Source organism: Ceratotherium simum, chromosome 3, assembly GCF_057802395.1.
Source record: "Ceratotherium simum simum isolate JZ-2026a chromosome 3, ASM5780239v1, whole genome shotgun sequence".
Lineage (NCBI taxonomy): Eukaryota > Metazoa > Chordata > Mammalia > Perissodactyla > Rhinocerotidae > Ceratotherium > Ceratotherium simum.
In genome coordinates, this window is record NC_141902.1 from 25,421,563 (window position 1) to 25,447,979 (window position 26,417).

A 26,417-nucleotide genomic window follows, 5' to 3' on the forward strand; every position below is an offset into this window, starting at 1 on the left:
CAAGGAAAATCACGGTGTCATTTGTCTCTAAAAAGATTTTGGCTGCCAATATTCCATCTGCAACTCACTTACCCAGTTGTGTGGCACTGAATGAAGCAGATGCCAGGCAAAATAGCAGAGAGGCAAGTTGGGACTTTTTTGAGTGGTAATTCTGCTTCTGTTACTGACTTGGGACTTTGGGATGTAAATAAATAAACTTTTCCATATTTAGTCTCAGCTCAGTTCTTTTAGGATATTTGCCTGGCTCCCATCGCTCAACTCATCCCAAAATGTAAAGGTCCTAATTCCAGTCTGTTCTTTCTTCCTGGAACACTCCCATAATTATTACAACCAAGTATTTTTTTGCTCCCACGTGTGTCTGATTTGGCTTGTCTATTAGGCTGTAAGCCCCATTATAGCGTGAACTCCAGAATGGCAGAAAGCTTGTACTACTTGCGTTGTTATCCTTGGCTCTTGGTATGGTGCCTGGCATCTAGTAGACACTCAATATATACTGTTGAATAAAAAATGAACCATGCCAATTCTATATTCTGAGACTTATGGACACTTGATGAGCACTTGTTAAATAGTTTAACCTTCCTGCTCACCTTTTCTTCTATGACTGTCCTTCAAGGATCACAGGGGGAGATTGGAGGGCTTCCAGTCAAAGGATGAGGCGGTTGGGACAGATACTCTCAAATATACCATCAGCACCACCACAGTTTATGTTTTGGTTCCTGTGGATCACTACCAGGAAACCTGCCCTTGGACTGTACTCTCCAGTCAATGCATAGTTTTCTAATGACTGTTCTTCTTCATCCAGACTTCCCTTTACATTTGATGGTAGTGGATTTTGAAAAGGAAGAAAGATTATTTCTCTTACTGAGACTATTAGCATGGCAGAATCAGAGACCTGGGTAGCAGATAGAGTCACACAAAATCTCCCATTTCCCTATTGCCTGTGACATGGCATTGGTCTTTGAACTTTGGCTCTGGGGGAGGAATTACTAAATAGTTTCTTACTGGCAGAGAATACAGCAGTTACTAGAGTTGTAAGTGTCCTTTAGGAAAGCTGAGTCTTCCACTCTAACATTCAGCAATTCTGGGAGTGTGTCACAAACAACCCCCAAGATGCCCCCGGGAAGAGCACCCCTCCACCTCCCACCCACCCGGGGAGAAAGTGACTCACTCACTCACCAAACACTCTCTGGGTCTGTGCTTGCCCTATCAGGGTTAAGACTTTGAAATCTGATCCCCAAAGCCAAATTTTGCAGAGTCCTTCTCCAGTTCTTTATCCCAAGAAAAGCCTCCAGTTTTGTGTGATTCCGTGCCCTTGAAGGGCTGCTCTTAGGGGGCACCAGTGCTGATGAGCCCATATGTTGGCTGCAAATGAGGAAGCCAGCAAGACAGCAGGGGATTAACATTTCCACTGATGAATAAACACGGGATCTGAAGCAGCAGGAGACCTTGCATCTTCAGAAGAGAGAATAGAGAAGACAGTCCTACTGACTCCCTATTCTCAGCTTAGCAGTTCACACAAAGAAGTTTTCATGGGTGGTTCCTTGAATAAGCAGAGGCCAATGTGGATGTCTCTTTGTAGAGCCTATGCACTTCTGAAATCTTGGAATGATCTTCATTTGACAGTTTTTAAGGATGCCATAAGGTCAGGTGCACTTTGACTTAATTTGTAATCTTCTTGGATGTGGAAACTTTTTCAGGACATGTAGTATGCCTGTTATGTTGATAGAACTAATTCCTTATTTATAATTATGTTCATAAACAACTTTAATTTTATTTCTGCCTCTACATTTATAAGTTATTCCACTACCCATTTAATGAGTGGGGCTGCTGTTGTATTATAATATCTCATAAAGTCTATACTTGCTTATTTTATGAGGGTCAAGCAGAAATTACTTTCCTCTGGTTTTATTTTTTTCTATGTAGGAAACGCTTAATAATTTATTAGCATTCAGGGAAAAAGGTCCTGAAGGTTTTTTGAATTGTATTTCTCTGAATTTCCGTTGATATTTAGTTCTTACTAGATGGGATAAACGTATAAAAGAACGTTTAATTGTCTAAGAGCTTGACTTATTTCTTATCCACAAGTTCCTAAAAGCCTAACCCAGATCAAAAGTAAGGATGTGGATATATAGTAGTAATCATCATGATACCATCACCATCAACAACAATGAGTAGCTAATACCTACTGAGTACTTCTTATGTGCCAAGCATCGCTGTAAATGCATTACATGTAATAGTTTACTTAATTCTTGCAACAATCCTCTAAGGTATGTATTATTGTTATTACTGTTTTATAGATGAGGAAAGCAGGGCATAAAGTAATTTGCCCAAGGTCATATGCTAGTGAGTTGGTAAGTGGAAGGTCTGGGATTCAAAATTCAAGAAGTATGGCTTCCAAGTCTAAACTTGAGCTCAATCATTTGTACTATACCACCTACTCTACATCTATCTGCCTGTCTGTCTATCTAGCTATTTATCTGATTTACTAGGCTTTTATGTATGTATATATAGATATTTAACATTTTTTTAGGCTTTTAGAAATGCTGGTAGATTTTCAAGGGTCTGTGATTAAGATGTTAGTTCTTAGCTTTGATTTTGTATGTGTGTCCAATTCCTTTGCCACTCTGGGTATCAGGGGCTGTGCTTTTATTTGTCAGGTCAAAGATTCAAGTAATCAGCAGGATTTAATTTTCACTTCTTATGGTTTAGCAAGATAAAGGTGAGGAGGCGCTGCTTGCTGAATACATTTTATTATTTGAGAAGTGCTTGTTTCATATTTTCCTATCCCCACAGCACCTAGGATATCAGTTTGTAAACCACAAGGGCACATTAGTTTTGAATGCATGAATTGAGGAATGAGTAGGGGAAGTTCAAGATGGCACTGAACACCCTCTGTCTTATTGGATGACCCTCTGAATTTCCTGTGTTGAGCTTGCTTGAGGTTTACAGTTTTTGTTGTGTGTGGTATACAGTATGCATCATGGTGCCCATAGTGCACAGTAGTAAATGGCTTTGTCTCTTGGCTGCACATGCTTAATGGTTAAGGTACTAGAGGACAACTCTCTATCCACAGACAACAGGTAATGCTCCAATTCCATGATGCCTTGAAAGGCATGGTAGATATAGGTGAGCCTTTGGTTAGCTCTCTGCGGGTACCTGGACACATAGTCATAATTCCCATCAGGAATGTTATGTTGGCATTGGAACTTCACTTCTGTCCCAATCATGGCGACCATGTTGGAAGATTGTGTAATTTTAGACCCACAGGAGCTATCTGGCAAAGAAAAAAGGATAGGAAATGAGAAAAGAGAAGTGATGGGAAACTGTACCCATTTACCTGGGAGCCACTTACAGAGCAAGGGCAGCACAATGCAGAGAAGTCAGTACATGGCACGTCTGCAGTTCTTCTCAGTGCTGTTTACGAAGCCTACTTTGCATGCACAATGCACTCAGACCACTTTATCTGCCACAGCCATGTGGCTGCTTCATTGCTGAAGCAATAAAGGAAAGAGGTCCTTGGGGTTGGTTGGTGCTTGTGCTATTGAAAGACACACTCAGATTTGTTCAAAGGCAGCAATCCAACAGGCCCCTTCAGAGGAGGCTCTGCTGCCCCTCCACCCCTCGGGGCCTCTGTTTTCAGCATATGGTGCCATTCCCTTATCAGCCCCAAGAGGCTTATTCTCTGAAAGGAAACTACTAGGGAGATAGTCTTTTGTTGAAAGATATTTGGTGGGTCATGATCTCTTGGGTCCTTGTTTCTGAGTTTCAAGAATCTAAGGTGCACAGAAGGGTGAGGAAAGGCAGGAACAGATATTTTCCTGAAAGCATTATGGTTTCTGTTGCTTATTGGGCAGTTTCTGGTGCTGGAACTCACTCTTCAGAAATCAGACAGGGAGGAAGTAATCTGTTCATTTTTATTTAATAGATTAATCAATCAACCATTCATTCACCAAATATTTATTGAGTGCCATCTGTATACAAGCTTTCTGCTGAGTCCTGAGGATACAATGCAAGCAAAAACCAAGGAAAATGTCTGTCATTGTGGAGTCTGAAGTCTGGTGATGATGTTTAACTTCAGGCAAGAGAAAGAGGTACAGCCCACCAGATAGTATACATAAAGCTGGGCAGGGGTGGGGTGGAGGGTCTTCTGGGGTCTGCACATATCTGGGCAGGGCTTTCTCCCAGTCAACACAGCTGGCTGTGAGCTGACCACGGAGGAGCGCAGACTGGAATTTTCCCTGACAACCCATGCCCAATCCCAGACTCGGAGGGTTCCTTTTCTGCCTACCTTTCTTTATAACTAGTCTACCATCAAGAAATCATTCTATTTGTTGATAATCCAAAGTTTTGGAGCTCCTGACTTAGCACTGTTTTCAGTCTATTCTTGGAGCAGAATCAGCTTGGTTGCCATTGTTCCCACTGTGAGGATAACTGCATCTTTTGTGATGGTTTCCTTTTCATTGTGTACACAATGACTGCAGGGCCAGGAAATTTTAATTTGGGATAACTAAAGGGCCAATATTATTTTGAGAGTCAGGCTGATGGAGATCAAGGATTCTTTCTCTTTTATGGCCTTTTTCAAAGACTTTACTCCCACCTCTGCTTCTACCTTACCTCATCTCTTTCCTTCTCTCTTTTCCAAGACTACTCATCTTTCTGAAAGATACTCTCACAAATAACTTTAAGGGATAACAGGACAATGGACAACGAAATAAGGAAAACTCATCCCAGATTGTCTGGATTTACAGTTACTCAGAAGAGAGCTGGAGACAGCTGTGGCCACATAGACACACAGACGTGTGGAGGTGGAGGGCTGGTGGCACGGCTGAAGGTGTACCTGCATCAGAGCAAGCAGTGTGACAGGGGCACCCTGGAGTCCTCCAGAGGCTTGGCCACAGCAGTAAGAATGATGTTTGGGACAGTGGAGCTGGTTGGGAACATGTATGTGTGCTGCATGGTGGCCCTAGACAGGCTCACCAAGGAATGCTGTGCCTGGTCATGGTGGGAATATCATACCCAAAGCCATTTTACTGGAAAGGGATTCTAAGTGGATGGGGAGGTCAAGATCTTATGGCAGACTTTCTCTGGATCTGGGCCTCCTTACACCAACCTGAAGAGAGAGGAGAAAAGATAATTCAGAGAAGAAAAAGCATAGAAGATATTCAGCTTAGATTACAATTCAAACAGTAATCAAATGGTCTCAGGCACAGTTGTTGGGAGCTCATTCACACAACTGAATTTATAAATAAGAGGAGTGGGCAGTCAATTATGTAATGAGTTTTGAGGTGCCTTTGAAAACCCTTGCCCCCAAATCTCCCTCATTAGTACCTGAAATTCTGCCTTTGGAGATTAATCCTTCAGGCCACAGAAACATAAAAATATTCCCAGGGGTATTGACACCTTAAGCCTTAACATATTAAAAAAATGAGTAAGGATTAATTTTTAACAGCAAGGCCTTGGAACATGGGAACTAACACACAACCAGGATGCCAGGAAGAGGCCATCTCTTCCTTCTCTTTTATGCCTACATATCTTTCATCACTTTTGAAGTGTCTTCTGAATCTGTCTCCTTTTTCCAGGTCTTTATTTCTGATCCTGCTCATTGTCCACCTCAGTTTTCACATTAACTCTGTATCTGATCTCACTGCTTTCAGTCTCAGAACCAATCTTCCCATCCATGGTGATCATTCTAAACATTTTCCAAGCACATTTACTCTTAGATACCTCTGATTTCTGCCCACTTCTTACAGGACAAAATCCAAATCCCTTAGCCTGGTTCACAAGACCTTTCTCAATCATGCCACACCCTACTACTCCAGCCACTTTTCTGCCCCAGCCAATGTACTCATTCCCACAGAGTGGACACTGTTTCCCAAACATGGTTTTATGGCACCTTCCTGACTTGATCCAGCTGCACTCCTTCTGCTTGCCATGTCCTGCTCTGGTCCCTTCATTGGTCTAAATACTTCATCCTTTAAGTCAGTTCCACTATAACTTCCACCAAGGAGCCTTTCCCAGTCCTTCTGAACCAAACTAATCTCTCCCTCCTTTGGGCAACTGTGCATTGTACTCTGACCAACACTTATCACGGTCTGACTTTAGAAATTAGTGATATGAGTTATATGTATATGTCTCCCTTTGGAAAATGCACGCCCTTCCCATTCTCTCGCTGCCTTCAGGAAGGTCCATAAGCCTGAGGAAAAGATAGATTTCCTAGGGAGTTGATTTTCAAGGGGCTGCCAATGTGCTCTGTCCAAGGTACTGTCTCCCTTGCACCCCTGAACAGAACTTGAAAGAAAACTTTTCTGGTTGGATCATTTCTGGTGAATGTAATAAAGGACTTGAGTCCTACACTGGCAATATTTGGGGTCCACAGTCCTTATTGGGGTCTTCGGTGTTCAATAAGGTGGTATAGTATCACCATCTCCCCAGGGAGAAACCCAATGTGTGTGGTTTGGAGGGACTGAACAAGATTTCCTACATGCCACAGCAACATGAAAAATCAAACCTACCCCCTGATAACCAGGGATCCTTGGTGTTAGAGCTGTAAGAAAGGACTATGATTTCAAGGGAAACAATCTCAGACACTTCTCACCTGGGACAAAGTGAGTGTCAGTGGCTTGAAAACTCAGGAAAAACTCTGAGTTTTTCAAAATCACAAGGCAAGAGGGTCTGTGGCCTGCCATCAATGTAAAACCTGGACATCAGACCTACTATCAAGGCCTCAGGTGTTTTCTACCCACTGGAGATCTGGACCTGGAAATCAGAGCCCCAAGGCGAGTCTGTATTTGATGCAGTGAGCTAACCCTGGGACTCTCCTTGCCTCCCAAGTCTTATGTATTGACTGTCAATCTCCTCTCTTATGGACATTTCCTTATGGTTTTTTCAAGGTATAGAGCAGACATACTACCCTGGAGGCCTGTCCCTTAGTCACACTGAAAACAACTTGAGAAAGAACATAGTGTAGGACATGCTTATTGTGTGATCAACTCAGATCCCATAGACAGTGATAGAAAAGTGCTATTTTAGAATGAATTTTTTTTCAATTTCTGTTTGCTTTCAGGAAAAGTATCCTTTGTTTTACAGCATTTTTATGAGAATGATGAGAACTATGTATTCTGAGGATCTCGATTTGAATTGTAGAGAGAAATTTAAATTAGAAATTTTTATAAAAGGAGTATCTTATAAAAGGAGGACTTTCCTTTTTCTTTCTTTCTTTTTCCTTTAACAGGAGAACTGCTCCTCGAAGACTGCTGAGAGTGTTGGGGTTCCATCAGTGGAGTAGAGACTCTAGATGAACTTTAGAGCACTCTTCTTTTGTTGAGAAAACTAGATTAAGGTTGAAAATGAGTTTATTCACATCTGAAACAAATATCCACTCATTGTTGTGGTGATTAGGAAGTCATCATAAAACTAAACACAGACGTTATACACTAAAATGGTAGGTGTTCTGTTAAGAAACATTAATTGGTGTCTTTCTAGTTAGAATTAGGGTCATATTTTCCCCCAAATATGAATTTAATCAGGGCTATTTGTGCCCTACATGGTATTCTAAGATCTAATAATGCCGTGTTTGCCTTATTGGACCATGAAGGCTAGACTCCACTTGAGATGGTGGAGGGCAGGAGGAGAGCTTCTCGGGAGGAAATGATTTTTCCCACTGTCAGTCATCCCAGGGCAGAAAAGGAGCTAGTCTTGGACTCTGCACTTGGAGATATGGGGAGGCCTGAAGATTTTTACTGGAGGCACTGACTGATCCCTGTTATGTGGAAGCCTGTGGGGAGACAAGGAGAGTCTCATGGTAGGTTTGGGTCTCAAAATGTGTACTTTCTCTCCTCAAACATTTGGCTGTGCTCTGAATGATTAAGGGGGCAGGCTATGTCCACACTGACATGAGATCCATTGGGTGTGGGTAGAGGAAAGAGTAGCCTGGAGAAGAATCTCGGGAGATGACACAAGGTGGCCTGAAGAGGAGCTCTGGTTCAGTGGAGTTGTGGAGCCCTGTGGGGACCCACTGTGGGATGAAATTACCACAAATCCCCTGGGGGACAGAAGGGATGCTCCATATTCCCATGATAAAGGCTGCAGATTATTATAAGTTGTATATTAATGAAACAATGTCTGTATTTTTTAATCCACAGGCTGGTGAGGTCTGAGGACACATGGGTGATATAAGGAAGGACTTCTTAAAAGTAAGAGATCTGGAACTCTCAAAGTGGTGTTTGAAATAACATTTGTACAATGACAACCACTGCTTTAATTAATAACCTGACTAACCTTAGTGGTCTTGAAGACTGAGAATGCTCAGCAACTAACTGATGGCTTAAACTTTAGGTGTTATAAGATTAGGTGTTAAAACAGCAACAAATCTGAAAATGGCCAATTCTAATTTGTGCATAAGTATGCATTCATGCATACATCCATTCATTCAACAAACACTTACTGCCAAGCGTTGTGCTTATTGCCAGGAATACAGAGCTTACTAAGACATTACCCTCAAGGAGCTTACATCTGAGTGGGTAGAGACAGGTAAGACTCTATCTCCTAGTAAGAGAGACAGATTGTTCCTGGTTAAGACACAATGAGGCAAGTTCTCCTCTCAGTTTCTTACCCAGGAGATCATGTCACCAATGGAGCCAAATCTACTTTCCAATGAACTGCCTCTTCCTACGATCCCAAGTGCGCGGGAGCCATTGTAATAGGCCTGGCTGTGCTGCTGCTCTCGGGGGTGCTCCAACGGTCCTTGATTTTGGCTTCCGACCAGAGGCTGCATCTTGCAATGACAGGGCAAGGTGGGGACAAAGAAGGAGCAGAGCACTTAAAGAAATTTGGCTGGTCCAGCATTGCCCTCCAGTGGTCAAAAGTAGGCATGTGAAAAAAGACGAATTCCTAGAGTGAGGTTCTGAGCTGGGTGTCTGCGGCTTAACAAGGGGGCTCAGGAATGGCTCCCCCAGATGAGGCTGGGAAAGCAGAAATTGGGAACCATAGCTGAGAATTATAGTGAGGATTAAGATTAATCAGTGACCAGGCACCTGGAGCAGTATGTGTAGAGAGAACCAGAAACAAAGACCATGTGTTTCCCAATTTGTCAGGATTTTGTCAGGAGAAATAAAAAAACTGGTTGACCAGATGACCAGGCTGCCTAGGGAACTAGAAAGGGTGGTGGTGACGGTGGAGTGACCTAGAGCTGTATCCCTAGTCCTCTCAGTCCATCCTTGGCAAGTTTCTGGGAAGACTTTGATCTAGAATCGTTATCTCCAGAATGACGGGCAGTCCAGGAATGAGCACAAATCTCCTGAAATGAAATCAGATGCAAATTCGTTAGTAATGAACTTTTTGAAAATTAGATTTGCAAAGGGGTCTAGTCCATAGGAAGGTCAGTCTGCTCTCAGCATTCCTCCCAGGACTCACATGGTCTTACATGTAGGTGGTTCAGTAACTCAGCTTTGGAGGGCAGTTTTTCTTTCTTAACATCAAGAAGTCTTCCTTCCAACCCCCCACTGGGTCAATGTCACTGGAAGATGTCCAGCACAGTAGGACACTACTCTGTCTCCCAGATCATGGGTCTCTGAATCAAGGCTGAAGTAGCCTTGGCAGCCAGACTGCTCTTGGCAAAATCTGCAACCAGTGCAACATTTGCTTCCTTCTTTCTGTTTTACCTTAGAATGCAGTGTCCTTCAGATATATCATCACCTCCCTTCCGAGGTCACGGAGGCAGTGAAGTTTCACCTCCACCCTCAATCTTCCTTGCTTTATTTCATCCAGGTGATTTATGACTTGGCTTCCTGAACCTTCAAGCTTTAAATCCTTCCTTTCCCTGTCCCTGTTGCTCTCATGTCCTGCTTCCATGAAAAGATAGAGAAACTTCCTGATTGAATTTAAAAAATATAGAACAGTGACTCAGGAGCTGGGTAACTATAGCATAATGCATCAATGGTCAAATTGCTCACATTGTTGCCTGTAAAATTCAAGCATCGGAAGCCTTCCTGTAGAAGATCCCATTCTTTACAATTTTCAAACTGTGAATCAAGGGCAGAAGGTCTGAGAGTAGGATAACAAGGAAGGATGGAACATGGATGCCTTAGGTGTAGAAGTCTTGGAAGACACTGTAAGTCATAGTAGCTCTGTATGTGTGTGTGGCTCTGTGTCACTGGTGTGTGTGGTTAAAATAAATCCTTCTGAAGCCAAGAACTCTGCCTTTCCTGCTCTCCCTCATAACTCCAGTTCCTCGAATATAGTAAGCTCTTGATAATAAGCATATTGCTCCATAGCACAGCGGTTAAGAGACAATGATTTGGAATACAATGATCCAGAATCCAAGCTCTTTTACTTTAGTTTTTCAATCTTGGGAAAGTTTCCTAGCCTTTCTGAGCCTTAAGCTCCTCATCTGTAAAACATGGATAATAATACCTGATCTCTCTCCTCCCCCACCCCCAACGCAGAGCATCTGTGAGGATCAGAGGAGCTGGTGCATGTGATGTCCTGGGCATTGTGGTTGGCACATGGTCAGTGCTCAGTAAAGAGTAGCTGTTTTATTATTTCCATGTGCACATGTGCAGATCTCTGTGGGAGCATGAGAGTTTTTCAGTCAAAGTCCAACTTAACTACAAAATAAAATCAGCCTCATTTCAGAAAATGACAATGTACAGGCATGGGATTAAACAGATTCTTTCCCAACACACCCTTTGTCACTTCATTCTATAACTGTAAAGACTTTGTTCAAGTTTCCAGTGACCAACATGCTCTTGAACCCTGTCTAGAATGGGAGAAAACTCCACATATAAACAAGCTTTAAGTCGATACAAGCCAAGAGGTGGCAATGGCTGACCCTCCCTTCCGCTTTGAGCCTAGGCGCTCACCATACAGTTGGCACCGCTCTGTCCTCTGCTCTGGACGGTTGTGATTGACCCATTCTGGGGAGCTGCCAACACAAGAAATACTCAAAGGTTTTGTGTTCAATCATCATCGAGAGCCTATTAAGAGAACAAGGTACCACGTGGCCACTCAAAAGGCTGAGTGTCCAGAAATGGCCATTACAGAGGAAAACCCTTCCACTTGGCTGACTGGGGCCAGGTCTTTGGCTTTAAAGCAATTGGTGCAGATGCTGAGTGAGGGGGTGCATTCATTTTGTGCTCAATAAAACCGGTTTTCTTCAGGAAAGTGAATTGTTATCCCCTCGGGAAGGGTGAAGGTATAAAAACAGGTTGTAATTCTTGGAGAATCTAATTCCTCTGTAGGTGGAGACAGAAAGAGAAAGAGAAGGAGAGAGGGAGAGAGGTAGATGAAAGGGTGCTCTGTTATCCTAGGAAGTCCTAGGGTAATTACCCAGCCTGGATTTCTCCTGGAGCATTGGGATGCTGCCAGATGTGTCCAGGCGCTCTGTGCACCACCCCACAGAGCTAGCGTCCAGAGTCCATCTCCTCCCCGCTGTGGCTGTTCCTCATGTCTGGGAACACATCAAAGGAGGTTTGATATTCACAACTGCTGTGAGTCATTTTCACATGGAGCTGCGGGGAGCTGCCTGTACCACTGCGTGCTGTACTTAGCCCTTTGTAAGAGCAGTTGAGCTGAACCAATCCCCCATTATGGGCGAGAGTAGATTCCTCTTGGGAGACTTAGATTTGCCTCCAGACCCCTGCGCAGAATAAAATGGGTCTTTTTATTGAGAAATAGTTATTAAAACATCCTCCAGTCTTGTCTATGCATCTCCACCGCCCACAGGGACAGCTCTGCATGGTCCTTCCACAAGAGTCTGGCCACCTCCAAGGCCTGCTGTTAGTGTCAATAACCGCTGAAACTTCCCTGTTTCCCTCAATCTGAGGACAAAGGACGTCAACCAGACTCCAACTATGACCACATTTCTTCTCAACTGAAGGAAGAAATTCTGCTCCCTCCTGTCAAGTGTGGCTATTGTTGGAAAATGTGTTGTGTGTGAGTCTTTGAGGGCTGGCAGGAGCTTGTGAAATTAAAGCCACAGGATTGTAGAGCTGAAAGGGGCCTTAGTCATCAGCCAATTCTAATCCCTCAAATTACGGATGAGAAAATGAGGCACAGTGAGGTTAAGTGACTTGTCTTACGTCACACAGACAAGTGAGGATTTTGAGCACATAGAATCATTTTCTAAAAGAGGGAGGAAAAGAGTGGCAGGGTGAATCTTGCTATTACTTTTCCTCTGGAGGCTGCTTCAGAGGTTCAAACCTATGGGAAAGGGAAGGGACCAGGAGACCCGAAGCTGCATCTCAGTTTTGCACCTCAGTTTTTCTGTATGAAAAATGGTTTTATTATTTGCCTTTATTTCAGGATTGTTGAGGGGCTTTGTGAGTGATTCTGAGAAGTCCTGGGAACTTTGGGGTTTGTGGTGGATGTGAGAACAGTCTCTTACTGGGCTCTGGGAGGGGGACTGCTTGCCTGGGCCGACTAACCTATTCTTGGCTCCTCAGTCACCATTGAGGCCTTAAGAAGCCCCTGGGATTGAGAGGGTGGGAGAATGAAATAAGAGTTAAAGAATGGTCAGCTGAGTGGTTCGAAGTAGGGAAAAGTGTGGGAAAGTGGGTGGAATATAGCGATAAAACACTCTATACCTGCCTGCTCCCAGCCCTGGTAATAGTCTTGCAGGAGAACTGCCCTCGAAGTGAAAATATTCCCAGTCAGCAGGACCGGACTCCCTACCTTTGTCTGGGATAGCATGGAAAAAGTGTGCCCTTATCTATGTGAATTTGAGTCCATTTTCATTACACCATATGTCTTCAATTCTGCCAGAAAAGCAAGCATAGCTTGCTCTTTAAAATGTCCAGAGCTCCCTTTCCCATTTGGGGTTTGTGGCGAGAGGTCATACTCCAGAGCAGTCTAGTGGTGATTGGGTTCAGAATAAATGAGCCCTCAGGGACTGCCAAGGAGACCAGAGAGCAGCTGATGCTGTGCCTGGACTGAGTCTGGCAGCAGAAGCCACAGTGTCCCTTGGCCAGGTGGCCCTCGCTGGGCTGGGCTTCTTGTGTTTACTGGCAATCGGCTCTGCACCCTGGCCTGGCGATGCTGCGCGAGCCCTGAGGCCCACGTCCCTACATCCGTCTTCTCCACTGCTTTCTCCTGTTATTACCTTGTCAACAGCAGTATCTGAGACACAAAGGACAACTCTGCATGATGATGCAGTGAATGAGTGGTTAGGTGCCTCCTGTTTAATAACCAGAGAAATATTGCTGTGCGGCATCTCTCCATATGCTGTGGCATCTGTGTCTGGCATGTAAGGGACTAATTTTCTTCACGTATCTCATTAAAGATGTAAAGCAAAATGGAAGGGCTGCAAGCCTCTCTCCCTGAGCTGCTTGAAACTCACTTTTCTTACCCTTTACTGCCATCTCGTGGCCACTCATCTCTTCCTGCACTGCTATTTTCATAACGGAGCTGAAGTCTTGGCCCCTGTGAAACAGGAGTAAGGCAGTTACATAAACCACACAGTCATGGATTGCCCTAGATTCCTTGTTGCAACCGAGGGTCGGTACCCGTCCCCTGACATCTGTCTGGATCACCCTGGGACTGCCTCCTGGAGCCTGAGAAGGCCCTTTTGCCACTGGAGAGATATTGTATGTCGACTTTCTCACAATTCTATCCACCTTCCAGCCTCTAAATGTAAATCATGAAAACTTGATACACTGGACACATCTGGCCAAAAGCCATGGTGAATCCTATGATCTGGCGGCAAACAAAGCCCCACACCTCATGCTGAAATTTCCCCTATTATTTTGAGGAATCCCCAGAGGTTGGGATGGAGAAAGGCACAGAACAGGAAGGGAATTCCATGGGTCTTTTCAGCCACTCAGCCCCTACTTCCATACAAAGTCCTTGTAAGTGGAAGCCCACTCCAGTGTGGTCCCACTGTCTCAAATCAGGACCTGCGTTGCCCAAGGCTGGCCTTGTTTGACATCTGCACCATTGCCTGTGATAGCATCAGAGTGTGTTTCCAGCCCTTATTCATCAGCTTGGTGGTTGGGGAGTTGTGCTGGTGTGTGGATAGATGTGAATGCTCCCCTGGATGGAAGACACAATGCAACACGAACCAGCTTGTCATTACAGCTCATGAGAGCAGAGAATGAAGAGCAGACAGGGCATGCGCCAGCTGCAGGGTTTAGGCACTGGCTGCAGGTGCCTGCGTATCACCGTGGGCTCCTGAGACAGGAGGACGGACGGTACCTCTGGGCTGGGGACTGAAACACAAAGAACGATGTTGCTTTTTATCATCAAACCAAGCCTTTAATGTGTTTCTCTTTAAGACTTGGCATGTGTTTATTAATTTCATTAATTGATTCATTCTTCCATATGTACTCAGCTCTAGAATATGCGGTGAAGTCGATGCAAAAAGCAGCATATGACACAGTCTCAATCTTTAAAGATTTTATTATCTAGAGAAGGAAAGAAGGAAGAAGCACGACAGTTCAGGAGGTATCAATTAATTCTTCAAATGAGGAAAATGTCTGACGTAGGAAGTAGGGATTCTGAGAAGAGAGAGATCATCAGAGGTTACTACAGCTGGGGAGCGTAACCCTGAAGTAAATGATTCAAACTGCCCACGGAATTGCAGTTGACGGAGACATCCTCTCTGAGATGTGTGGCCTCCTAGGTCCCCACAGCCTTAGGACTCTGCTCCAGCTCTCGGCCACTCTCCTGGTATCAAAAGACAAAAGGATACAAAGAAGAATCATCCAGGTCCCGTTTATTGATCTGTAATAGATTTCTTACCCTTCTCAATATTACTGTTTGTTCTTTGATTGATGTGTGATTCATTTATTCATTCAAGAAACATATGCTGTTCCAGCACTAGGGTTCTAGAGATAAATCCACAAAAACTTCTGTTTTCACACCAGCTTGACACTGGACTAGAGCTTCAGAGAACAGAGGCTACGGTCACTGTCACTTCTGTCTCCATCTTCTGTCACTTCATTTGTTGAGTACCTGTTGATTCTTTGTAGCTTTTAGATCTCTGTCCACAAGGTCCTCCCATTTTCCCGCTCCCCCAAGAACACTTCAGACAGGGATGCAGCCCCTATGTCCTGCTGCGTTTTCTCACAATCCTTCCCACACTTGTCTCTGGGGGTGATGGGCTTCCAGTGGGATGGGAAGAGAGAACACTTTATTGGTCACATGGAAGCAGAAAGTCTAAAAACAAATAAAAGACCCTTTGATTTAGTCTTGGTTAAAAGTAAAATAGACTTCGGTTTGCAGTGGTGCTTGATATATCTTGTGAGGAAGAAATCCTATTTTGTCAAATTTTCAAAAGTCTGTGCTGCTAAGATAAAGGTATTTACATTCCACAACCACAGAGCTCAGTGAAGAGGGGCTGTTAGGAGACAGACAGTTGGGGGAAAGGTTTTCGTGTAATTTAAATTTACACAAGTTTGGCGTTTACTTATGTTTACTGACAAGGAACAAGAAGCTTCATATCAACTCCCCAGGAATGGAACTCTTAACAGCAAAGCATTTGATCACAAAGCACTCAAAAAAAGTATTGTACTGTTCATTTAATCCTCAAAACGTTTGTGTAAGAAATATAATTTGTTGAGTTGTAAATAGACTCACAAACCTTTTATTGCTTTAACTTATCACTTTCTCTCTCTCTCTCTGTATCTTTTAATATTTCTCTTAGTGAACCACCTGAAATAAAGAGCTGTGTAGATAGACCTTAGAGCCTAGTTTCTTTGCTGGTCCTGTTGGTTGGGGGTTTATACTCTGGGGACAGAGGCTGCCAGGAGAGTGGGTACCAGGTAATGTATGCATTTCTGTAGGTGCTGGGACCGGGGCACAGCTGCTTTCTGGCTTCAGCTGTGTCCTGGAGATGGGTGGGGTTACTTTGGCACTATCCGCATTGCCTGCACAGACAAACAGCCCTCCAAACTCCATCAGCTCCTGGTCTTGAAACCAAAGCGGAGCTAAAGATCAAAGTCTCAATATCTCAGGTCCCTCTCTTTTCATTTCCGAAAATGTCACTAACAAGAAGAGTTCTGCTGAATTTCATGGGGTTGGGGGAGTGTTGTGTCACCTAAAGCCTGATGTGGATTCATGGGAACCACAACCCCTGAGTTTCACCTCCTCCCTTTGTCGTCCATCGCATCTTCTCTGGGGTTAAATGACTTTTACCCAAAATTCACAAGCCAGCAAGTGGGGAAGGGAATTTAATTGTCATTGAGCATCGACTGTGTGCCTTCAACTTTGCTACGACTCTGAGTCATTTAATTTTCACAATCAGCTGAGGTATGCACTATAATCCCATTTTAGGAACAAGGAGGCCCTGAGAGGTTAAATAACTTTCCCAAAGTTTTAGAGCTAATAAGAGCCAGAGACAGAATTTGGATGTAGGTCTAAAGTCCTGGCGGTTTCGATGATCATATTCAGGAAAGGAAAGGGCAGGCCACTTCTCCTCCTTCCTCCTTTTCCCACCACTGTCTTTGTTAAAGGGTTGTGGGTGGAAGATTCTTCAGCTATGTCCCATGGCCCTAGAGCCCCACTCCTAAGACCCCAGGCCTCCACCAGGTGTCCTCAGCTTCAAGTTCCAGCAGGAGGTGGGACACCAGGCCTGGGGCTGCACCCTGCAGGGCAGGATGCAGGGAACAGCACAGTCACTATTATAGTCCTCAGTAGCCGGCTGTTACTCTGAGTGTCCTGAGAGCCAGAACCAGCCAGTATCACAGCAGTTCCTTAATGGAATCTCTCTCCCAAGGACTCCCCAACCCCCGAGGAGGAGGATGGGAGAAGAACCAGATACCTAGACCAATTGCTGCACTTTATCCTCTGACAGGCTAGACCTGAGTGAGGAAAGTCAATGGTGAAGTGACCTCCACCCAGGCCCCTTCTTCCCTTCACTTTCCACAGGGGGCATGGTGGTCCCAGCTTGCGCTGCTCATCTCTCATGGGCTCCCCTGAAGCGGGTCCTCACTTTTGTAGGAATCCCCACAATCACAGGGCACCATGAGATGCTGGGGACTTCTTCCCCTTCAGAGGAGGGAGGTGACAAGCTTGGCTGAGACCCCAGATTCCTCAGCCTCAGCTATACCCTAGGGGCTCAGTCGGGGGCTTTCCCACTGATCACAGGCTCTGTTCATTTTGGGACAAGTCAGAAGAATTAATGTTCATGAGGTAGAATGAGACCACAGAACTGAAATCAGGTACTGTCAGGTAGAGCTGGTCAAGGGTGAAATCCCCGAGGGCAGGAAGTGCAGGGGACTTCTGGTTAGAAGATGGGTTAAACCCTGTCCAGAGGACGAAGACCACCCAGGAGCTAATCATAGGTGTTTTTTCACCTTTCTTCTGACTATAGTCCCTCAGCTTGATTTGATTTTCCCTGTGTAAAATGTGGGGGGCATCACAGAGGGGTTTCCTTCTGGGCTCTGAGGACTTGGAATCACCCCGGCTGACTAGTAGGATTTAGTCTCCAGGGCAGTGTGCCTAGGTTTCTTTGTGGTGGTGGTCTCTGCAGTTTGATTTTGTTTTTATGGGATATGGGAGTTATTGACCCAGTGAGAAAGGGAAGTGTCTCTTTTGTTAGAAATCTCCTTTAATGTCGCAGCATCACAATCATCATATTGATGATTTAGCCCCGAATTGAGTGTGGTTCTCTATTGGGCACCAGCCTTAATCCATTAAATGGAAAGAAACCCTGCCCTCCTGAAACTTCCAGTCTGAATCAACAAGATGGTTCTTATACACAAGGCAGACAGACATACGGACTAGCGCATAAACACCAAAAGGTTATCATTCCTACCCAGGCAGTAACCACATCATTGACATTGTGAGCAAGCACCAGCGGAGAGGTGAGCAAGGGATTATGTGTGGGAGTGACCTGCCTGTTCGAAATTCAGAGCCAACATGGCTCAGGAATAAGTCAGCTGAGTGTCCTTGGCTGGCACCCTCCCTGATGGGTCTGAATGGAGGAAGGAGGGAGAGATTCTTTAATAGAGTATTACCAACAAGAATTTTATAGTTAGTTTTCTTTTCCATGTCTCAGTTTTACACATGAGGAAAGTGAGGCTCACATTGCTTAGGCAGCTTGACCGGGGTCGTGCACCTTGTAAGTAGTGGAGGCAGAGTCAAAACCAGATTTCTCTGCTCTGTCTATCATATATACTGCCTACACTGAATTAGAAGTTGAATCTGATCCTTGAGGAGTCTGTGCTAACCTTCTGCTTCTGACAGAAGCAGGGGAGCAGGGGAGGAAGGGGAGGAAGCCCTCCTTCTTGACGCTAATCTCAAAGGATAAACTATATCCTCAAACTAATTTCCCTTAATAGAGTATCAAGAATCTTTCTTGCATTCTTTGATCCAAAATTATCCTGAATCTGTCTATATTTTGTTACTGCCTTTTGGTGTTGCCACTTTCATAAATTAAATATATATTATATAAATTCTGTTTGCATTTATTGGTATGCTGATTCTAACCCAAACTTCTTAGTCTAGCATTCCGGCAATACTGGGGCATTAATTGTTAATAAAGGTTTTATATGCTACTTCTCCAAGTAACAAGTTTGCATTTTAACCTGTGCCTTCGATGGCTGAACTATGAAGGGTGCCTAACAGATAATGATTTCAGATATCACAGCACATTGGTGGGGATACAATTCTGTTAGTGGAGGAATTTTCTGTGTGTCAGATCCTACCACATAAGTGACTAACCTATAGGTAGGGCCAGTCCTGACCTAAAATGAGGATTTCTAGAAAATTTCAAATGGAAATCATGCTCGGGTTTGATGTTGGAGAAAACGTCAGGCTGGAACAACAGTGCTGTCCTCTGGCCGTTTCCTGGAACTACAGAGGAGCAACTTCCTTCTCGTCTTAGGTGAGTGGTGCTCACCCTCTGTTGTGGGCCCTGTCGACGGCCTTGCTATCAGAGCTCAGAAGTACAGAGCAGCGGCCACCCGTGGTCTAGTGGTTAAATTCGGTGTGCTCTGCTTCTGGGTGGCTGGGATTCAGTTCCTGGGTGTGGAGCCACACCACTCATCAGCGGCCATGCTGTGGTGGCAACCCGCAAACAACATAGAGAAAGAATGGCAACAGATGTTAGCTCAGGGCGAATCTTCCTCACCCAAAAGAGAAGTACAGAGCAGAATCATTCCTTGGAGAATTCTCTTTGGTGTAAGAAGTTCTTACAGGATTAATCCTCAAAAACTTTTGCTGGGCGTTACCAGGTTGTTCCCTGGTATGTATTTCAGACGAAGCCAGAGGCCTCAGATGGAACACGACACACCAGTAGAGATGAAGGTCCCCAAACACATGAAGGTGCCCCTTTCAGTGACAGCACTTACTTCAGGCCCAGTCGCTAAGTGTGCCCCCAGCCCTCCGTAAGTTCACAGATGATCCAGGGAAGTGAGAGCTCACGCTCGTCTACTGAAATGTGCCTCTGGGTGGATTCTAAGTGGATCTGTGACATTCTCCCCTGAGAATGAAGTGGAAGAGATCGTAAACTCCCATGGGAGGGTGCTCCTTTTGGGGATACTCATCACAGTTAGAGAGAATGCAGTCTTAAGGGGGACCTGGACTATTGAGGAGTTAGAAATTTGGAAGCGATATTTGCTGCTATTCTTTGCCCCACTCCCTCCCCACCATCACTTCCCATCTCTCTGATGGTCTTGTGTTTGGAGAATGAGTTTGTTGGGCCCCTGTGGGAGCTGTGGGCAGCTCTGGGCTGAACCAGGGCAGGGGCGTGTCAGAAGTCACTTATTTGGACCTTGCTCTCTGAAGGGCAGATGTAAGAACAGATTTCTCACAGTGTCCCATGCTAGTGCTTTTCAAATTTATTTCCATCTGAGATCTACTTTGGCTAGGCAAATACCCCATGGGCCTCTACCTCTCCAGCTCTTTCTGGCTAATGTAAAATAAGCTCATTGGAATAAATAAAGAGAATGATATTGCTTTGGCTCAAACACTAATGAACACTTTCACTTTGTCATAGTGTAAATATTAAAGTTATAAGAGAGAGCCTGGGGACCAACTAATTATTTTAAAGGCTCAAAGCATTTGTAGAGTGTCCAAAACTCTACAGTGAGGAGCTATGCCCTCATTCAGTGCTGAGACTCCTGGGTTCTCTAAAACCAAAGTCTCCAGGTACCTCCAGGGGCCAACCAGGAGGGAGCTCCTCATAGACCCGGAGAATGTTAGAGCTGGAAAACTCAGGAGTTTTTCAGTCCACCTCTCATTTTGTGGGTGGGAAACTGTGACCAGAGAGTGCCACTATCTCATACTTAGCCCTGCAAGGTCGTGATTAGAACGCAGGTCTGCTGCCAGGCAGTCGGGTCCTCTTGTCACTCTTTCTCTTGCTGGGGAGAGAAGACTGACACCTTGATTGTCAGAGCAGGAGGTATTTTTCGGTTTTTAGGATGATTTTATTCCTGAAAGAGCATCTTGTACCTCTTCTTGTCCTTCCTGCTTTTAGGGAGTATACAGTGTTCACCTATCAGTAGATTTGTTCCAGTGGATTTTTTGCTTATAGAAACGTCTGCAATCATCCCATTTTGTTGGAAATTATTGGTAAAGAAATTCTTCTTTTTTATTGGTCACTTTTTAGAGAGGTAGGAACCCGAGATGAATGTTTATGGCTTTATGTCTTGCTCATCTTTGAACTTCCCTCATTCCAGTCCTCATGACATAGCAGAGTGCTCGGTATAAAGAGGTGTTCAGAATGACTAAATCTGGTTGAGTTTTTTGAGAACAGTGGCCAAACATGATTCTGTGGTCAATTTAGATTGCTCCCTCTGTCCTCCAGTGTTTGGCATCCTCTTCCCCTGGTCCTGGGTTTAGAAACAAGGCATTATTTTACTTTTGAATAAAAATGGTTTACCAAATAGACTATGTGGCAGCTTGTATTGTTGAACAAAAATAGTAGAGAGCTTTACTAGAATTTTGAGATAGTCAAATTCAGAAAAAAAAAGAAGCAGTTTTAACTCACATAGTAGGCAGTAGACTTTAGAAACTCCTTGCTCCAGAGGTGGAGTATATGTATGTCTGTTCTAGTGAGATTTAGACAAATTTATTTCTGTTAGACAACCCACTTTAAGGGAAACTAGGAATATTTTAAGGCCACATAACCTAGTATTTAAAAGGTGCTTTTATTATATGATCTTCCTCATTATATGTGCTCATTGAAGAAAAAATTGTGAATTAAATATAGTTATAAAGAAAAAGAAGAACATCACCCATGATCCCACTACCCAGAGACAATAACTATTTCTTTTTGTTATATTTCCTTCTAGTCTTTAGTCTTAAGTATATTTTCTTACATTGTTGAAGTCACCTACATATTCAATTTTCTTTTTTCCTTTTGTATTAGAGCAAGATATTTTTCCCCACGTGATTTAAAACTCTTCAATATCTAATTTTTGATGGTGGCATAATATTCTACTGGGTAGATATTCCTTAATTTGTTTAACCATTCCTCTAATGTTGGATATTTAAATTATTTCCAATTATTTGAAGTATGAATAACATTTAACAGACATCTTTGCTTGTAGAAAAAATCTTCTCAGATAACTCTTTTAAAGATAGATTGCCAATTATTGGGCCAAGAGGGAAGACCATTTTAAAAGGTCTTGATATCTAATACTAAATAATCTACCGTTATATTGTATCAGTTTCTAATCATGGCAGCAATAAACGTAAGAGCCCTTAATGTGCCCAATTTCACCAGCATTGAGTTGTGATTGTTTAAAAAAAATCTGTATTATTTGATAATAATGATAATTGTTTTCATTTGCATTTTTGGATTTTAAGTGCAGTTGATTTTTTCAAACATTCCTTAGCAATTTATATATAATTTTTGTATCTCATTTTTGCCTATATATGCATCAGGATATTGTTTTCCTTATCCATTTATATAAACTCTCTACATATTAAGCATATTAACATTTGACTGTTATATAACTCATATGCTTTTTTTTGCTAATTTATTATTCATCTTTTATTAAAATATTTTTAGAGATTCAGAATTCTTTTAACTTTATGCACTCAATTTTATGTATTTGTGTATATCCCTGATAATTTTGTTTACCGCCTTTACACTAGAAATTCCTTTTCTATCCTGTCTCAAATGGAGGGGATAAAATTTGGGAATGGGAGGACTAGCTTGTGTTGGGGGAGGACTGAGTTTGGGGCTGGATTAGAGGTGGTTGTATTAACTGCTTTAATAGCCAAGTGTCTCCTCACTGCTAACAGGCTGCGGGAATTCCCTTGGGGTACAACATATGGTTCCATTTTTCTCAGTGTGATAAGGCTTCTCACAGGGTTGAGAAGGTAAAGAGACCATAGGCTGATAGTGAGAGACTGAAAATTTGCCTAATTAAATTAAGGTATGAAAGGAGGAGACACAGTGCCTCTCACTTCCACAAAAAAAATGATGTAGGTTCCAACTTGACTCTAGCATTATATCTCTAAAGGAAATAATAATCCACAGAAGGGCAGTAGTCAGCACTGTCTAAAGGAGAGAGAAGTTAAAACTATGAATGCATGTAAAATCCAGCTGCCAGAGAGGTGTTTTGTTGGGAGGTGGGTTCTTCATCCTGGTTTGTTAGGGCTTAGGGGAAATATAACACCCCCCTCCCAAGCCATTTAACTTCCCATGCTCTTGGCAGGCAAATTTATTATCAATAATTTGGCTTCCAAAGTATCATAATAAACAGGGGAAGGAGTGCCTTGGATAGGGACTAAAAGAGCAAATACATTGGCATTCGGGTTTAAGTCTGATCTCGTCCTAATTTAGATAGCTTAAGTTTGCCACTGACGTGCTGATCACCTCTGGGTTTACTAAGAACATTCACTGTCTTGATCATATAGACTGAGGATCAATTACTCAACCATAAGATTCCTCTAGCCATCAGCAAGCTCTACCTCCACCCCAAAGCCATTTTGAAAACAGATGTTTTTTTTTGTAAAGTGAAGGGAAAATATGTTAATACATTTGGAACAGTTCGAGTAGAATTTACTAATCTTAATGAAGATATCAAATGGAGCAGACAGGGAAGAAATGGATCTGAGTGCCATCTTGCAAACCTCTAAAGGGAGGAGTATGACCAGGAAAACAAAATACAAAACAATTCATGTTGCAAGGTTATCACCTCCACTCATACCATGAGCGGGCACATTTCTGTGGACTATGGAAATGTATGGAGAGAAGATACTAATGACCTGTGCCAGATATGGTCTAGAGAGCCAGATAGAGAAGAGGCTGGACAGCAGAGATGTGTGTGTGTGTGTGCGTGCACACTTGTGCTTGCTTGCATGTGGACAGACACACTCAAAGGGATTGTACAGAGTAGTATTTTGGTTAAGATTGTGGCTCTGAGCCAGCTACCTAACTTCAAATTCTGGTCATAACCTTTATGGGTTTGGTGAATTTGGGCAATTTGTCTCATCCCTTTGACGCTTGGTTTCATCATCTGTGAAATGGGAATGATAAAATTAGCACCTTAAGGTCAATGGTAAGTTTAAACGACATAATGCATATAAAGTGCTTAGAAAAGTGTCGGTCACATTACAAATCCCTAGTAAAGGTGGATTTTATTATTGGCATTTGTATATGAACACAAATATATGGGCGTAGAGAAGAAAACTTGAAAAATTTTAAACTGAAGTTTAATTACTCAAGTAGTATACTAATACATCCTTATTATAAAAATTAAAGAGTTGCAATTAAAACCAAAATCTCCATGGACTGTTTTCCTCTCCCTTCTGTGCAATTTCCCTTTCTAGAGGTTACTGTTAACAGAGAACCCATCATTGTTCTTATAATTCTTTCACTGTGCAATATTCAGGATTTATATTGTGCGAGTATTTTTACTAACACAAATGGCATCATACTTTATATATTGTTCTGCAACTTGCTTTTCCCACTTAGATCTTTTCTTGTTGTATATTGATTCACTTCATTATTTTTAACTGCATGGAATATAGACATCATAACTTATCATACAGCTTTTTGCTATATGATTAGGTCATTTTCAGCTTGTTCTGACCCCATATTGCTGCACTGAACTCCTTGTACAGGATTTCTTTTACAATAAGGGTAATACTAAGACTGGGGCCCAGTAATTGTTGGGTCATAGAGTATGTTCATTTTCAATATTAATATTTGCTAACATATACTTTTATGTTGTAGTAGGAAAGATACCTCAGCCTTTCCTGTTTTCCTTACTACCAGTAAAGTGCTGCATTAATTTCCTTTTATTGTATATTGTACTCTAAATAGATAATTTTGTTATTTGTCTTATAACATGAGCATTTATTCTTTTACAAATCTTATTTTTCATCATAAAATTAGTATATACTTATTAAATTGAAAATTTGGAAAATGCAAAAGCGTAGAAGGAAAACAATAATCATTCTATTCCCATGAGCTGAGATATTCAATACTCAATAATGAGATACTTTCCTAGGGAATAAAAAAAATTATAATGTGGTAACAACTAGTCTTAATGGTCAGGTTACATCATGCAGTTTTGAAATTAACAAGGTAAATTTTGGCTTAAATATATCAAGAATTTAGATTATTAAATTTATGATTGAAAGATTTATAAATCAAAGAATTTATAAATTTTATATGTTAATACAAAGGCAGTATTCCACATTTTGTTAAGTTTTTGTCTCTTTTCTGAAGTGTTGTTCTTACAGAGACAAAGTCATCATTACTTTTAAGACATTTCCAACACCTGTATGGAAATTATACTAATAGCAAGGATTATTTTAAAATTGGACTTAAAAAGTTATTTTTACTTTGTATTTATCATATTTAGAATGTGTGTATTCTAGAATTTTTATGGCTCTTAATGTTTTTATGAGAATTAAAAATGTGTTTTCTATAGAACGATAGTCTAACACATGCAGTTGAGCCCCGTAAATTATGTGTAATTTAAGTGGTGTGATACAAAAATTAATAACTTGCATGTTAGAAACAAAATTTGTAATATTGTGTTTCTCACTAAACTTAAGATTTGCATAATTTCAGTTGGTGAACTAAAAGGATTGTAAATTGTTTTTACTCCTGCCACATGGTGGCACCACGTTAGCTTGTAACAGAAATAACGGGACGTTGTTAGTATGTTGTGTTCCACCTTCTGCTTTATGAGAATATCTGTAAGAGGTATTGGTTTCTTTTATGCTATTATTTTTAACAGTCACTTAAAAATTTTAAAATAGTTTTATATCTTTTTAAATTGGCATTTATTAAGAGTCAGAACCAAAGCTCATGGTGAAAAATGTGCACCCGAATGCATAACTTTTAAACAGATGTTGATTATATTTCAGGGCCATGAAGAAAGCCAAACAACTGCCTTAATATGCTTTATCATTAACTTAAAGAATAGCAGTTGCTAAATATTATAGATAATGTTAAGAAAATAGAGCAACATCAAAACAGAAATATGCTGCAAAGTTGTAGATATATGGGCTCTATAAACCAATTCCCCATACTTTTTTCCCATGGGAAAATCAGTCTTGAATTATGCAAGATTGTAAGGAATACATATTTCTTATAAAATGTAACTGACTCATGTTGAGGCTTAGCTTAATGATGATCTTATAAACATATACTGCCATAAGACTCTAATTCCCTCCTTTGCTTTCTCTTTTTTTTTTTTTAAACATTTTATTTATTTTATTTTTTCCCCCCAAAGCCCCAGTAGATAGTTGTATGTCATAGCTGCACATCCTTCTAGTTGCTGTATGTGGGACTCGGCCTCAGGATGGACGGAGAAGTGGTGCCTCGATGCGCACCCGGGATCCGAACCCGGGCCACCAGCATTGCAGCGCGCGCACTTAACCACCAAGCCACAGGGCCGGCCCCTTCCTTTGCTTTCTGAGTAATATTAGTAAATGAATATGACTAAACGAAGGTCAAATGATGTTAGGTAAAATGAATAGAAAACAATTATGGGAAAATGGGATCATCAGAGATTGGATGCTATAAGCATGTAAAATTTGATGTATGATCAGACCTATACTCACCATTCACACTGGTATTCTGTGTGGATCTCATCTTTTGTATAAATCATTTAGCTACAGTTGATTAGCAATAGGTATAGTAGTGATTATGTAATAAAGGATGTTTCATTAAAAGTTAAAAACATTTCTTTCAATATTGTACTGTTGGTGCATAGTTAATTGATTGGCCCATCAAATGAACGGATTAACAACTCAATATGAATTTATTTTTGAACAAAGAAAAAATTATGATGAAAGTCATGCACAAAATCAGAAGAATCAAGTTGATAAGTAAAACCCAACACCACACATGTATTTTTCATCAATTCAATTCAAAATTGATGATTTAGATTCAGCAAAACATCATTTATTATATTAAATTAAAATCATTAAAGTTTTATCTGTTTTGAAGTTTTATACATGTTTAACTTGTATTTTTTTATAGTTAGTATAAGAACAATAAGCACATA

General features: G+C 42.0%; 1 long non-coding RNA gene and 1 gene segment (V, D, J or C); one reads left to right on the forward strand and one right to left on the reverse strand.

Annotated features, from left to right (window-relative positions):
• LOC101391383 (T-cell receptor alpha chain constant-like) overlaps positions 1-26,417 on the reverse strand; it is a 440,175-nt gene that overhangs the window by 239,372 nt on the left and 174,386 nt on the right.
• LOC147917462 (uncharacterized) lies at positions 1,357-15,645 on the forward strand. Of its 2 annotated transcripts, XR_015549949.1 has the most exons (5): positions 1,357-1,642; positions 3,926-4,091; positions 7,232-7,801; positions 8,142-8,192; positions 14,324-15,645. It is a non-coding gene; the product is annotated as an uncharacterized LOC147917462 (long non-coding RNA). The 2 variants fall into 2 exon arrangements; XR_015549948.1 differs by having other exon boundaries at positions 8,142-15,645.